Below are 13492 nucleotides of genomic sequence, written 5' to 3'. Positions count from 1 at the left end.
CCTTCCCAGCACCGGTTTTGTTCTGTGCCATTCTTGTAGCGACATGGTGCTCACGGGCCCTACCTTCAAAGACAAGCTCTCCTGGCTCCTCTTCAGAGAGTCCACAGGCCAGACCTACCTTTGTAGTCACTGCCATCAGGGTTGTTGGTTGGCTGTGCACCATGTTCTGGTACAGCTTTTAATGCATATTTTGATATGTACGTGTTCCCCAAAATGCCACATTTGGTGCCAGGTTTTCTACGGAAGTCACCAAAACTTGTTTTACCTCCTCTGACTCAATGAAGGTTTTCTTTCGACTTGTTAATAAAAGAAAAAATTCAACAGTTGTCTGACTTAATTTTTGTTTCCTTCCTACTTCTTTTGTTGTCTGATTGTGAACTCTGCCTCAGAAATCTCAGGGAGACCAGAGCAAGGACATCGGAGTGTGGGCGAGGCTTTGTGTGCAGGGTGACCTGTTCTTTGGTAAATTTAGCTAGACTCTGACTTCAAATTTTCTAGACCCGATTTGAGAACCTCAGAACAGCCAGTAGTAGGGGTCACTTAGAGCTCGTATGGATTTGCCAAGAGCTAGTCAGGCCAGATTGACATTGACCTCGCTTCCTTCTGTCCCTTTCTCTGTTTATTTTTCTTTTCCTTGTATAGGGCACTGGGCTGATGATCAGGATCCTGCAGTGGGTAAGAATGTATCTGGGTTTCAGCAAGGCATTTGACAATATGTCCTGCGAACAAGGCAGAGACTTGTGGATGGGCAATGATAGATGGGTTTCTAAGGGAGTGAACAAGCTGTGGGAGGAAGCTGGCTGCTCCATGGTTACCTGTGTGAGCATGTGTGTGCATTGCCCAACCCTGTCATTAATGATTAGAATGAAGACTCTGATGATGTGGCGGCCAAAATCATGGCTTTTGGGAACCTTGGAGGAAGAACTTATAAAATGAGTGACAATTGGTATTCTCATCCATCAAAAGGCTACTTTGATGGGTCAAGGGAAGAATATAGCATGAATAAAATATAAATAACATGCTTGGGTCTCAATCAAGTACATTACATGAGGACAGGGATGGTTCATGGAGTTAACAGTAGTAGATGTGGTAGGGATGCAGATTATATCTGGGATACAATATCATATATCTGTATTTCAGAGTTAGGTTTATTCTGCTCCTCTGTGGGCTGGCTGGAAATTTAACCTCATTCGTCCCTCTAGCATCAACCAGGACTCCTGGCCCTCTATGAGGGCAGAAGCTGAGATGAACAGGGCCCTGGCTCTATTTACTCAGTAGCCATATGGTTGCTGCTCTGCTTGTCTGATGCTGGACTATGGTCCATTGTTATCTGAGGACTGCTGCACTGGGTGAGTTCAAATGCCCTGATGGCAGCCTTTCTTGCTGACTACAAACGACATCATTCTGAAGTAACTTGGGCCTGCAGGGCAGTAGTCCCTGTCACCCATCCCAATCTCTGACCCACCTCTGGGGACATACATGCCCAGTCTCTCCATGTCTCCCTTGTCTGCCTCTGCACACAAAGCATCTCCCTCCTTCCCTGTGAATTGTAATATCTTAGCACAGAATCCCCTTCAGGGGGCTCAATGTTGACCTTTTTTGGAATTGAGTAGAGGCAGAACATTTCAACATGTCATATGTTGCCATATTAAGTTTTCTGTCACACTTGTATTCAGCAAACAAAAATCTGAGCCCGTGGCCTGGCCTGAAACTCAATATGAGTCAGTAGTGGGCTCTCACTGTCACAGAGATTAATGTCATCTGAGGAGGAATTGATAGAGTTCGCGCTCAGAACAAGGAAGGGGGTAGGCCTGCCCTATTCTTGCATTGGCCAGACCACAGGTCATGGGCACCTTTTTTTCTTCTTTCTTTTTTCTGGATCCAGTCAATGGTGATAGATCTAGCATATTTGGATATAGCGTATTTGGATTTCTGCAAGACATTGAACAATATGTATGAAATGTGTATTGGAGGGAAATAGATGGGCTTTATGAGCATTGTGTGTGTGTGTGTGTGTGTGTGTGTGTATGTACACATCAGTAACATTTGTGGCTGACATTGTACATTTCGCAGCATGGGGAGTACAGTGTTAAGATGTTAACAAACTGAATCTTGTCCAGAAAGCAGTAGGCAGAATGATGAGGGTACTTAGAACCAGGTCGTCCTGGAAGTCTCATGGGAGGGCTGTCTTGAGAAAGGGATTGGGCTCTGTGTGTGTGTGTATGACTTTAGAGGGCAAAACTAGAGCCAATAGGTGGGAGTTAATATGACCCCAAGTTTAAACTCTTTGATCTGGAAGAACATTCTAACCATTAGAAGAATCAGTAAGTGAAATGTGCAAAATGCCCCAGTAGGTGGTAAGTTCCCTGTGACTGGAGGCATTCAAGTGAAAGGATGAATCCTTGTCAGGAACACTGAAGCAAGGAGCCAAACATCCATAGCGGGGCTAGCTGAGAAGACCTCTGAGGAACGTCTAGCCCTGAGATAATGTCAATTCTGTTATTAAGGGATTGCCATTCAACCTGCCATGGGTTGGGAGGACAGAATACAAAAAAGATACTGACATGTCTCTCATGATGTCGGATTGCTGTCTATCTGCCCATGTTAACAGGCAGAGCTATGATTGAGATTCCTTTTTTTTTAAGATCACACACATGCACACAGTTGATTTCACCCTCGAAAGCCCTTGAAGTGAGAGTGGATTCAGCTCCCTCGCTCTGCGCCCTGTGGACCATTCTGCTGCTAATGGACTGTCAGCCTCTTTCATTACGGACTGTGCAGGCTAGTGTAAAAGTCATGCCTCTGGCAAAAATCTGGCTCTTGGGTCTTGGCCAGTTAACATCTGTGTTTTGCCCTTCTTCGAACTGGATCTGTCATCCCACCTGGAGCATCAGTCCCAGGATACCAATGGTGGTGTAAATGAGTCACTTCCCTGCCTACAGAGGTGACATGGCCTGAGTCTGGCTTTCGGTGGGGATCGGCCAACAAATTCCTGGGATGGGGAAAGGCTACAATTGCAAGGCATGAACCTACCTCACCTCTAATACCTCCGTGGTTCAGAAGATGCAGAAACTCCGTGAAGGACTTGAGAGGGACAGTGAGGGTCTTGATCACATATTCTCAACCTGGCTGTGGGGGTAAAGGGACATTGGTCTGGGGACCTGCTGTGTTAATGCATCCATGCAGACAGGGCTTGGGCAGGTGGGCAGCCCTCTGTGTGGTGTGGTTCAGAGGCACACACACTTAAAGCCCACATACTTGCCCTACTGCTGTGTCCTTGCCCCTGTCTCCCCCAGCCTGGCTTAGAGTCACCCCCACCCCCCAGTTAAGGGCACAAATAGATTTAACAGGAAAGGAACAATGTGGTATGTATATTTCACCTCTTAGTTTGTCAGCATGTTTATTGTCAACCTCTCCCATTATGTGATAAGTTCCAGGAATACAAGGGCTATGCCTGCTGAATTTTTCATGTCTCTGCAAATAGCATAGTGCTTGGTACAGTAGAGCAGATAGGTAACTGGATGTTGATTCAGTTACATGGGAATGACTGGCCCCCCTAGGGCTGACCAGCAGGTGTGAGAGTGGAAGGGAAATAATACAGTGACATGTCTTGTCCTTTAAGATCCAGCTCATGGTAGCAACAGATGTCTTAAAAGCTCACGAGTGGCCATCTAAGGGGCAGCTACTGGTCTCTCTCTGTCTGGAGGAATGAAGAGTGATGAAAATTGAAGACACATGGACACAATTAAGCCAATGAACTAATAGACCAGATGAACCTCATTCTCCATGACTCTGAGACCAGAAGGGCTAGATATACCCAGTCATCACTACCAACTGCTCTGAAAGATACCACGTTAGAAGGTCCTGGATAGAGTGGAAGAAAAATGTGGAACAAAACTCAAAATCATGAAAAAGACCAGACTTACTGAATGGCTAGAGACTGGTGGAACCCCCGAGACTATAGATAGCCCTCAGTCATGCTTCAGGTCTCGAACTGAAAACGTCCCCATGACTCAATTTCCAGTCCAATAATAGACATAACTGTAAGGGGAAGAGTAGTAACATTAGGGAGGCATGTATACATTAGCATAATCAACCCCTTGAGATCAAACGGGCAGCATGGACTCAAGGATAAAGTTCAGAATGGTTAGGGAAGAAGGAGGAATAGAAAGAAGCGGCACAGGAAGTGTGGGATAAATAATGGTGCACTGAGAGGATTGTAATCAGTGAGATGAAGCAGTGTGTATGAACTGTTGATGATCTTTGTAAACCTTCACCCAATTCACAATAAAAAGTTAAAACAATAAAAGAATCCAGTTCATATTCCTGGCATATGTTGTTAAATGCCTTCAAGTCGTTTCAACCCACACCTACCCTGTTTAGGGTTTTTGAGGAACAACTGGTGTCCGACCTTGCAGTTTAAATGGACTTTACATCTAACCCACAGCACCATGCCAGGACTCCAAACAAATGAGCGTTGGATGGATGACTGAGTGGGTGTCAGTAATAAAGTTGTCACTGAGTGCTCACTATGTGCCAGGCACTGTGCTAAAGCTTAGAAGACACCATCGCTTTTAATCCTCATAACAACCTTGTGAATGGGCATTGCATTTATTTTTTTGTAAGATAGGAAACTGAGGTTTAAGGAGATTATTACATTTACCCAGCATCACTCAACTGGTAGAAAACCATGATTCAAACCTTGGTCTATTTGATTGCAAGATTCTGCTGCTCACCTCCCTGCCCTGCGTGCTCTATGGCTCCTAGGATGTAAGGTCTGCCCTTAGGAGAGGGAAGGCACTGATAAAGGAGAAACAAGGCTTATGGTGCTTGGTACCTGAGAGGGGGCTTCAGAAGGACAAACAGTTCTACTTACCTTCATAGTTTCCCCGGTCCCACTAAGGCTCTTAGGTAAAGGGCTCATTGAGTTGCTTCCAATAATTGTGTGAACAGCTAGGCAGGCTGCAGGTCCACAGATATGGATCAGGACCAGGTTGAAATGGCTATTCTGCCCAGGGCCAAGGAGATGGTGCCCATCAGGGTGGATGAAGGGATGAGCAGGTGGAGGAAGTGGAGATGTCCCCGGTAGTGGCCCTCTACTTTCTGGTCTTCAAGATGAGATTGGCCCTGTGCCCTCCAATACCTTGAGGAAGTATAAAAGTTAAGCCTTGTTTATCTAGCCTGCTCTGGCTGGTTGGGCTATGGTTTTAGGTCAAAGTCTGCCTATTTCTGGATAATGGAGGCTATCTTCTGCCCACTGACAATGACACATTCTCAAGTTAAGTGAACTATCTTCATTTTTCTCCAGTCCTCACCCAGCCACATAGTCAGAGTGTCTGTATCAACAACATGGGAGCCATACGCCAGGCTCCTAGAAACTTCTTAGTGACTCTACCTTTGAGAATGGGCCTGCCATTCTGGGGGCAGGGAGAGATATCAGGGTGTGTACCACCTGGTGCTGATAGTTAGACAGTTGTGTGGGACACAGAAGACCCAGACTTGGGTCTCAGTGTGCTTTGTTAAGAAAGAGGAGGTTGATGCATGTCAACTATTGAATCAACACTGACAACCACAGTGGTTTGAGGGTAAATGGGACAGCTGGATGCAGCTCACCAGGAAAGCTTTCAGGAAGAGGTGGTCATGAGAGGTGACTGCATCCTTGCAAACGCAAGTGCTCATGGACAGCCATCCCCAACTCCCCTGATTGCTGCTAGAGAGGGTGCGTCAGATGAGTTTTCCTTCATCAATCTCTCTAGCCAAGAAGACAGACAATTGGAGCATTGAGGCAGGTGTGCCGAAGGCTATCTCAGCACTGCCACGGTCAAAGACTTCTGCAGAATGAAAAACCCTGACACCTCCTTGCTGCGAAAGAAACAGGAGACAATGATGGGCATTTAATCAGCCAAGGCTGCCGATATCTAATCAAGATGAATGGTCACAAGAGACAAGGCCCAGGAAAGCATCCGGTTAACTAAGAGTGCTGAGCCCAGTCTCCCCAGATTGGAAGACTCCCTCATCTCTGGGAGGTCAGAGAACCATCAGGCTCTGAGCCCAGATTCAGGAGAGGTGTCAATGGGATCAGAGGACACCACTGTCACCAGCTAAGGTCTTTCAGATGATACTTCCCCTGGCTAAGGACCTTTGCTGAGGGTTGACTGTCCCATGGTCTTAGTTGTGGACTTAAGAAAAATGAGACATGCCCCTACCCTTTAAGGACTTCACAAGCTAACAAAGAGAGCACACACATAATTCTGATGCCAGGAAAGCCGTCTCAAGTGTTGTGATAGAGGTTAGCAGGGCTGTGGGAGAATAAGGGAGAAAGAGGTTAATTTCTCCATGGTCCATACCCTGATGCCTTCACTACCTATGGCTACAATCTCTTTCTGGTTAGGCCTCCAGCCTCGGACCCTCGTTGACACCATCTGCATGTGGCTGCAAGGTCAGTCAGCCATGCACCGGTTATTGAACAAATATTATGTGACAGACTCTTGGTGAAGTTCTCAGAGAGCAACGATGACTAAGACCTGGTCCATGTCCACCATAGGACTCCCTGGTGTGGTGCTGCAGTATAATACACTAGACCGCAAGGTTGGTTTGAACTGCAAGGTTGGCAGTTCAAGCTCACCTGCCACTCCTTGGAAACCCTATACAGGGTGGCTCTGAGTCGGAACTAACTTGATGGTAATTAACAACAACAACATATTCTCAAGGAATTTAGTTTCAGAGGAAAGACACCAGCAGGCCACCTTTGAACCTCAACTGGTGAAGACCAAGCAGGTTGAGCTTTGGAGTCAGAGTGTTGAGTTTTAATCTTAATGTGCCATTCACCCTCTTGATGTCCTTGGACAAGATATTAACCTCTATGAGCTTCTGGCTTCTCCTCTGCAAAGTGGCCTGCGAACAGAGACTGTGGAGGTGACTTCCTGTTCACACTAGAGCCTTGGGGGTTTGACTGTTGAACAGGACCTCAGATGGTGAAAGGTCTGCTACTCAATCTCCAAGTTAAAGGAAATTGAAGGGTCTCCTATTCCCCGGTCTGGTGAACATGTTGCTAAGTGCTTGAAACGTTGATGGTTGGAACTCACCCTGAGGTGCCTCAGAAGACAGGCCTCTCTATGTATTTACAAAATGTCACAACACTGAGAATCCTGTAGAGTAAAGTTTACTTAGCACACATGGGATCACCATGAATTGGAATCAACCTGACAACAATTTATTCCCCAAATGGTAACGTATCTTCTCAGGGCTGCCATCAAAGTTCAATAAGGACACTTGGAAGACACCTGTTTTACCAGAGTTGTATTATGTTATATTTTTAAAAACTACCCAGGTACATGTGTGCACAGGTGTGTCCTCATGCACATACAGACACACCCTACAACAGAGCACACATTCAGTGTTGTTGTTGTTAAGTGCCATTGAGTCAGTACCGACTCGTAGTGACTCTATGTGCAACAGAACGAAACACTGCCCTGTCCTGGACCAACCTCACAATTGTTGCCACACTTGACCCCCATTGATGCTGCACTTTGTCAACCCATCTCGCTGGGGGTCTTCCTTTTTCTTTGACCCTCCACCTTACCAAACGTGATATCTTTCTCTAATGACTGGTCCCTCCTGACAATATGTCTGAAGTATAAGAGACAAAGTTTGGCCATCCTGGCCTCCAAGGAACACTCTGACTGCACTTCTTCCAACACAGATCTGTTGGTTCTTTTGGCAGTCCATGGTACTTTCAATATTCTGCTCCAACACCACAACTCAAAACCATCAACTCTTCTACCATCTTCCTTATTCACTGTCCAGCTTTCGTATGCATATGAGGTTATTGAAAATACCGTGGCTTGGATCAGGTGTACATTCAATAGAAGCTGAAAATGAATGGAACCCAATGCAATGAGAAACACCTTGTAAAACAATCTCAGTTACCAGATAACCAATCTCTATGAAATTTCAGCGAGGATAAAAGGGAAGCATGTGGCTGTGAACAAATGTTAGTCCAAACTGCTCCGGGCAGAGGCAGGGAGCATATGTAATGCTCAGCCAGGGTGGGAATGGGCCAGACTGCTCTGTTGAGGGAAGCATCCGTTTCTCGAGGAGAAATGTTGAGGATGGTGTAGAACCGAGATAACCGAATTAGTCAAGTGGTGATGTGTGCAGTGTTATCTGTGCCCTTGGCTATCGGGGTGGCATGCCAGTTCATCTTGCTCTGTCTGAGTGCAGCCCTGCAGCCTGATGATGGTGGTGGGTGTCCCTAACACTCACTATCTAGTCCCTCTGGTTAACCTGATGTGGTGATAGGTCTTGGAGGTGGCTGGGTCTATTGCAAAGCAGGTGTCCTTCTCCTGCTCATCCTCTGGGGTCTGTCCTGAGATGGAGAAGTGGAGGGAGTAACAGAGAAGCTGATTAACATAGTTGAAACAACAGCCACGTCCTCAGGACTGGATGGCCACATAGAGTCCACCCCGCCTTTCCCCATCACATCTCCCCAGTCTGCTCTGAGTCCCTATAGTTACTTGCTCCTGGTCACACAGCCATGGCTGGCAGTGCCGCAACCCACTCGACTTTCCTTTGACTCTAAATGCGGTACTTATTCAGTTAAAAATCTTTTCCATTTCCAACACCTCTCCTTTCTTTTGAAGTGGGGAAAAGGCGTGATGGGTTGTTTTTTATAAATCTCATTTTCAATTTAAATCTCCTTTAGAATGTTGAAAGAGCCACAGCTGCCTCTCCTGTCATTGTCTTCCTCTCCCATTCTCTTTCTCCTCCTTTCCTCTTGCTTCCCTCCCTTAACCCTTTCCTGTCTCCCCTGAGTGTTGTCTGTGCACTGCATCTTGCCTAGCAGGTTGCCTGGGTGCTGGAGGACAGGAGAAGAGGTAGGGTTGGGGGGACCTCATCAGACAGGAGGCCTTGGAAATTCCCATGGTTTGAGAAGGGAGCGTTGTGTTGATAGTTGCTGTGTAGTTGGCTCATGTACAACAGAATAAAATGCCATTCCTGTGGTCATTGCTGCTTAGTCCACTGCTGCAGTCATTGGATTTTGAGTGTCTTCCAACCTAGGGACTCATCTTTCAGCACTATATTTGCTATATTTGATGATGTTCTATTGCTATTTATAGGGTTTTCACTAATTTTTGGAAGTAGATTGCCAGGCCTTTCTTCCTAGTCTTAGTCTGGATGCTCCGCTGAAACCTGTCCACCATTGATTACCCTATTGGTATTTAAAAATATCAATACTCATGGCACAGCTTCCTGCATCATAGCAATGTGTAAGTGACCCAAGTATAACAAGCTGCAGTCTGACCCTGGAGGCCATCCTGGTCATCCCTCGGAGCCCAGGAGTGCCCATCTATCTGCCTTAGGCATGAGCAGCCTCAGATAAAACTTCTATTGGAACACACACTCTGGGATCGTCCCTTCAATTCTCCTGTTTTCTGACCTGAATCAGGATCACATATGTGTGCTATTACATGTGAGACTCGTAGCAACTCTATGACGGAGTTAGGATAGTTCCCATTTTATAGATGAGGAAACTGAGGTGCCTTCAGCAAGCACTTTGCTTTTAGTGTCCCCAGATGGCTGCAGTAGATGTCACAGAGTGGGTGGTCCTCCATACTCTCCCGTGTGGGTCAGCGTCCTTGGTGCCTGCCTTGAAGATGCAGGACTGAAGTGGGAGGACATAACAAGCCTGGTAAGGTGGGCTTGATCCTGCTGAAAGTGGGAATGGCTCGCCAGGTGAGGATAAACGCAAATAAGTGAGGAACTGCCGATTGGGAAATCATCTCCCCAAGACATGATCGAGTACCAGTTGCCTCTGCAGCTGCAGGGCTGCATCTGGGCCTCAGTGTTGACGTGCGCTCCACCCCCAGATCTGCACTGTCACCAGCTTGTTGGAAAAACAGATGTTATTGTCCTCTGTTCTCGTCCCTTTGTCCCTAATAGGCACTTAAGCACAAGAGGGAGAATGAGAGGTGGAAACAGGCTTGTGTGACTATTTCAGGCTCCTTCCAGCAACTTGGGCTTCTGTGGGGCTTGGGGATTGGAACTGAATGGATACAGGGTCTCCCTTTCCTGAGTATTCCTAGGACAGTTTTGTGGAGAAGCCGCTCTGCTGGCTCCGCGTCTAGGGAATTGGTCTGGGGACTAGCTCTGGATGAGGTACCTTCCTTCACTCTTAGGTCCACCATCTGGACACTAAGCTGATGTTGGAAGGAAGGGCAGTTGGAGAACTCTGGCCTCTCCCTGGAATCCCAGAGTTTGGAAGGCTGGATGAGGATGAGGTCAAGGGCTGATGAAGTCAAGGTCTTGCAGACTATTTCTGTTTGGGCTTCATTCATTCAAGGGTCTGCTACTGAGGGCATTCTTACAAGGCCCAACTCTACACCTGACATCGGATACTGGTTTGCAGTGAAAACTTTCCATGGATAGGATAGCACACCCTCCTTGTATACCAGGTCAGCCTGGCTTTGATATAATGGGAACTCAGCCTGGCTCTGATTTAATGGGAACTTGTTGTTAGTCAGTCCCCAGCTCATGGAGACCATACACATGACAGAATGAAATGCTACCCGGTCCTGGATCATCCCCATGATAGATGTGGGTCGGACCGTTGTGATCCAAAGGCCAGGAAGCGCAGAGATGGAGTTACTTCTGTCACCTTAGGCGTCTCCCTTCACATTTGTAGATGAACTCAGGTCCCTAGCTGGGGAAATTCCCAAATGGCCCAGAATGCCCTGGTACACCAGACAATTTTGATGGCAGAAGAGAGAACCCAGACATTGGGTACAAAGTGGGGTGGAGGGTCCCTGTTCCTGTTATACTCCTTCACTTGGTGGGCATTAGGGAACTAATTAACTGGGGAGATGCCCTCCTAGGCAGAGATGCCCTATGTAACCTCTTACTACTTAGTATTCAGATCCCATTTCACTTCCCTGAGCAAAACTTCTAAACAAGTCACATCATAAAGCACATTAGAATTCATCTTAAGCGGTTTCCATAAAGAACATTATTATGATCTGGTAATCATTCTAGGTGGACATGCAGACTTACTGCATGCTGGTACTTAAGGGGGTGGGGTAGTACCACCAACCCTTGCTCTCCCTCTTGGGGGCATGTTCCTTATCTCTGTTCTAGGAAGTACTTGGGAAGGGTCTGAGTCCTCTAATGCCAGCTGTCCCCTCACTGTGTACCACCAGCTCTCCTGTCAACCATCCTAGTATTAACACAGCAGCCAATTCCTTGCTCTGTACTCCCAAGTGGATGAGAAATGTCATCCAAGAGAACATGGAAGGAAATTGCTCTGAAACTCCTAAAGGATTGCTTATCTTGGATGGTCACTTTCTTCCCTTCCCCTTCTTTCCCACCCACTGCCCTGCAAAATCGGTAGTTCAAACTCACTTGCTGCTCCTCAGAAATCCTGCACATGGTCACTATGAGTTGGAACTGGCTCGATGGTACTTAACAACAACAACTGCACTCAGATTAACAGGTAAAGTCTTCAAAGACCTTATTTCCAAACAAGGCTATGATTAGAGGTACCAGAGGTCAAGACTTCAACCTACCTTTTTTGAGGTCATAATTCAATGCATAACAAGATGGGGAGGGACCCTAAAAATCTGCAAACCATTTCCTTGCCTCCTAGCAGGGACTCCTGATCCCAAAGCACCAAACACAGTGAAGGTACCTCAGTCATCTTGTATGTCTGTGGATGCCACTGTCTCCTTAAAGCATGTTTCCCACACGTACATACCTTTGCAAAGTTAATTTATCGTGTCAAAAGTCAAGGTAATGACTCTCTCAGGGTGCTAATTAAACAGATATATTTGCTTTGTGAAAAGTCATTGAACACCTAATTATACACTTAAATCTGTGCATTTTGTGATTGTACAATATACCTTTATGAACATCTTACCAAAGAAACCCCCTTTGTCAACTTGCAATTGTTCCATAATTATATTATCAACATCAAATTATCTCTGTTAGGGTGGGATGGCACGGATACAATTAAAAAGTGGATGATCCAAAATCGTTTTCTACTTGGACTTAGAATGAGTGTATTGCACACAATATGCCTTTGTTTGCAAAAGATTTACTTGGGTAAGTGTGCGTGCTCTTGCTAATATTAAAATTAATCTGAAGTTTCTGAATACATACTGCTTACTTAGCCTTGGGGGTGAGATGATTCAAAAGCATTCTGGGTGGCAGAGAAGTCAGACTAAGGCAGGATTAAGATTTTGACATAGATCAGCTCGTCTATCTATCTCCTAGCTTTTAGTTCAGTGTGGTGTGGGTGTAGTCACAGTTCAGGCAGCTAGAATTCCATGCTTCTCTCCTGCTTTGATACATAACAAAGTTGGAACTTGAAGAGTATGAGCTAGCTCCTCTTGGCATGAAGGATTAGAAAGAAGTTACCCATTGGAGGAGGAGTCAAACATGTGATCCCAGATTGGTGTGGTAACTGTAACTGTTTCCCAATCCCTGTGGCCTTTGCAATGTGACTTCATCAATCTCATCAAGAGGCAAAGTCTCTTTCCCCACTGCTAGAATCTGGGTTAGCCTTTTCACTTACATTGCCCAATAGAACATGGCAGGAATGCTGTTGTATGACTGCCTATGGTAAGCTTCAAGAGGCCTCGTAGCTTCTGCTCTGTCCCTATTTAGAATGCTGTCCTCAGACTGCTAGATGAAGGGAATTGATCCAGCCTACTGGAGGATGAGAAGTCACATGAAGCAGAGATGAGCTGTCCCAGATAATGTCCTTAAACCCAGCTAATGGCCAACATCGAGCACCAGATATGTGGGTGAGGCTGTTTTTAATACCGTCCGACCATTCTGGCCATCAGGTGATGGGTGGATGTTTTCACCCAGGAGAGACCAACAGAAGAACTTCCCAGCAGAGCCCCGCCTAAACTGTCAATTTACAGAATCATGAGAAAATAAAGAGCTGTTTTTTTAAAGTCACTAAGTTTTGGGGTGGTTTGTCTCATAGCAACAAGTGATACAATTACCGACACCATTACCTGAACACTCATTGGCTGTTTCCGGTATCTCAGAGAACAAGATTGTACTCTCATTCAGCTCAAAACAATACTCTCATTCATTTCTTCCCATCTACAAGCCCCCGAATCAACTTTTTGCTCAAGATTTGCTTCCTTACTCATCCCCATCCGTTTCCAGGGCTGCCATGGCAGTGCCCATTGCTCTTTATTAGTTTAATATATGTTGAAGCCTCCAAATAGATGCTGAGGCCCAGGTGGAACAGATGAAATGTGACTAAGTTCTGGGGGGGGATGATTGATAATGAGTAGGGACTGGAAAATCAATTGTGTTAATTCCTGGTCTGTCACTGGGACCGAGAATTAATGAGAAAATCTGTCTAACTTAATGGTATTTACACATTATACAGAGTGTGATAAAATTGTCTGCAGGTGCTGCCTGGCATTCCAATTATACAAGGCCTTCACAGTCCAAGGGGTAGGCAGGTCTCAGCTAC

The sequence above is a fragment of the Chrysochloris asiatica genome, unplaced genomic scaffold (genome assembly GCF_000296735.1).
Source record: "Chrysochloris asiatica unplaced genomic scaffold, ChrAsi1.0 scaffold00090, whole genome shotgun sequence".
NCBI lineage: Eukaryota > Metazoa > Chordata > Mammalia > Afrosoricida > Chrysochloridae > Chrysochloris > Chrysochloris asiatica.
This window is presented reverse-complemented; position numbering follows the sequence as displayed.